Raw genomic sequence first — 3,186 nt, forward strand, 5'->3', positions numbered from 1 at the left:
CCCCTCGCCCCTGTCCTGCCTGGCTGATGTCAGCATCTCTCTGTGAGGTCACCACCTCCCCACCACCTTTGACCAATAGTCTGAGGTCCTGCAAAAGCCTTTGTGATGTCACTGCCACACCCCTCCCTTGCTGTGCTAATGTCCTGCCCCTGGCCAGGCACTTTGGAGGTTTGAGCTACTCCCTGTGGATCACCCCACTCAAGGAGCGTTTGTTCTAGGAAGCAAGCTGGCTAGACAGGAAAACATCAGACGCTGCTCCCAATGCTACACTCAGTTTTTCAGAAATTAGTCGACTTTATGGCCAGAAGAGACCATTAGAGCATCTAATCTGACCCCCTGCATATCACAGGCCTCCTGTATGACACAATAGCTACTTTTGGGGGCAACACATTCCAGAAAGGCAGCTAGTCTTCATTAAATGACATCAAGAGATGGAGAATCCACCACTTTCCTTGGTAGCTTGTTCCTGTGGTGAATCATCCTCGCTGTTGAATATTTGTGCCTTAGTTGTAATATGAATTTGTCTCTTTTCACCTTCCAGCCATTGGGTCTTGTTATGCCTTTCTCTGCGAGATTAAAGAGCCCTTTCATACCCAATCTTTTCTCTCCATTAAGGCACTTCAACACTTCAATGAAGTCACTTTTCATTCATGAAGGACCCCCCGCCGCCGAATTGCCGCCGACCCAGAGTGGAAGAATCTCCGGAGGCCCGGACCCCACGAGAATTTTCCAGAGCTCCCGGAGTTAGTGAAGGACCCCACTCCAGGAGCCCCAAAAAACTCTTGTGGGGGCCCCTGCGGGGACCAGGGCAAATTGCCCCACTTACTCCACCATCTGGGCGGCCCTGATGGGACCTGGATCTACTGTTATTTCAGGACTCCTGTGAGTCCCTCAGCTGGTTGGTTTGCACTCTGCTCTTGGGACTCTCTCTCCTCCTCCCTCCCTGCTGCTCTCCTCCCCTAGACATTGAACCCAGCCCTTGCTGCTGCCAACACCAACTGGCAGAAGGGCCTATAAGTCCCCTGCCTGAGGAGGCCAATGCATGTGGTCGGCCATAAGCAATATGATATTTTCTGTCTTATTCTCTATCCCTTTCTTAATGATTCCCAAGATTCTCTTTGCTTTTTTGCCCGTCGTTGCACACTGAGTGGATGTTTTCAGAGAACTATCCGCAGTGACTCCAAAATCCCTCACTTGAGTGGCAACAACTATTTTTGGCCTCGTCATTTTATATGTATAGTTGGGATTATGTTTTCCAATGTGCATCACTTTGCATTTATCAACAAATCTGTCATTTTGTTGCCCTTTCACCCAGTTTTGTGAGCTCTTTTAGTAACTCTTCGCAGGCTGCTTTGGACTTAACTTTCCTGAGTAGTTTTGGATCATCTGCAAATTTTGCCACCTCGCTGTTTACCCCTTTTTCCAGATCATTTATGAATATGTTGAATAGCACTTGTCCCAGACCCCCTGGGGGACACCACTATTGACCTCTCTCCATTTTGAAAACTCACAATTTATTCCTACCTTGTAACCAGTTATTTACCCATGAGAGGACCTTCCCTCTCATCCCATGAGAGTGTAATAGAGCAGAATAGGGCTTCCTTGGGAGGGGGAGTGAAATGAGAATATATCAGGGGGTTGTGCACATTTATTGTCCTGGTGAAAAAGTGTGTCTGATACTCAGTCTTTGCTGTTCCTGCCAGCTGTGACTGCTGAGGACATTTTCCTTCTCTACTCCAGGGTCTCTCTTCTGCCAGATTCTCAAAAAGTCAGGCCCCCTGCAGACTATGGCAGAGCAGTTTGGTAATAGGCTGCAGGACTCACCACGTAAGAATGTAGCTGCTGTAACCACTTGACTGTCCATGGGCCAAATCCTGCAGCCCTGGCAGCCCAGGAGAACCTCCCACTGATGGTGATGGGAATTGAGCCTTTGTAACTAGCTGCTGGTACCTGAGGTCTCAGCTATGGATTAAACTGGTGGCAAACACAGCTTCAGCCAAAGAAGTGAAGGCTGTAAGTGAAAGAGCAAAGCTGGCCATCCGGGGAGCTGCTGCAGTCCCGTAACCACAGCTGGAAGGGAGAAGAGGAAAAACTCCCTAAAGTGCTGGGAGCAGCCCCGAGAAAAGGAAGTTTGTCAGTGAGATCAGTAGCAATAACTGTGAAATGAAGGAGTGCTTTCTCCTCTGTGCTGACATGGTTGAATTGTGTTGCTTTACTGTGAGAATAAGCTTTAAAATATTCTGCTCCAATTTCAGGATGGGTCTGTAACCATAATCAGTCTCTGTGGGAAGTGGCCTCTAGATAGTGATCTTTGGGCAGAGCTGGCTGAAGAGCCTTCCTACTCACCAGGAGATCCTGGCTTGGCCTGACAGTTCTTCCTTGCTGAACCTGGCTTTTCTGTCAGGCTCCTTTCTTTTATTTCTTCTAATGAAAAGAAAAGACCTCACTGCACAATCCTTGGAAGTGCTTGTTCAAGACACAGAGAACCTTTCTTGCAGCTAAGTCTTGAATGGTAAGTCTGGAGTTGATGGAAAGGTTACCATGACTCAGAGTTGAGCTGAAGTTGCTGTGAGTGGAACACAGAGCACTAATCAGTATCTGATCACAGCAGCTTGTGGGAGAAGCACATGTTAGAAGCCCTCTGTCAGCTCAGCTGTGGCTTTCTGTACACAGAGCCAGCCTGCTCAAGGTCTGCAAGTCTTGAGGGAAATGGGGAACATTTTTACTTTGGAATTTGAAGGTGAGCTCTTGGACCATCAAGTGTAGTGGTTGCAAATGTCCTATTGGGGAAGGCACCATGGCTTAGTAGGCTAAAGCACCTCTCTAGTAAACAGGAGATCCTGGGTTCAACTCCCAGTGGTGCCTTGTTCTATAGCTGTTGTCTCCTCTGCTCACATTTTCCTGTGTCCTTCTAGGAAACAGAAGAGACCTCCCTTGACGATCCAAGTAATTCATTGTGAAGGGAAAAGGCTTCTTTCCAGCGGAGCATTGGAGAGAATCAAATCCTCAGTCTGGAGTTGATCAAAAGGCTATTGGCATTGGCAAGGAGGTTGCTCCGGCTGCAATATGTTGTGACAGGAGAGGCTGTGTTGGGCACCCATGCAATTCACTGGGGATATCTGTGCACAGAGCCCCTTCTAGAGGGTTCTCTGGAGGGCTTGCAGGAAATGGAGAATGACTGTCCTT

General features: G+C 48.3%; 1 non-coding gene across 1 annotated transcript; it reads left to right on the top strand.

Moving 5' to 3' along the window:
- Positions 1-2,791: 2,791 nt before the first annotated feature.
- TRNAT-AGU lies at positions 2,792-2,865 on the top strand. Its single transcript has one exon. It is a non-coding gene; the product is annotated as a tRNA-Thr (tRNA).
- Positions 2,866-3,186: the final 321 nt, after the last annotated feature.

Source organism: Mauremys reevesii, linkage group 17, assembly GCF_016161935.1.
Source record: "Mauremys reevesii isolate NIE-2019 linkage group 17, ASM1616193v1, whole genome shotgun sequence".
NCBI classification, from domain to species: domain Eukaryota; kingdom Metazoa; phylum Chordata; order Testudines; family Geoemydidae; genus Mauremys; species Mauremys reevesii.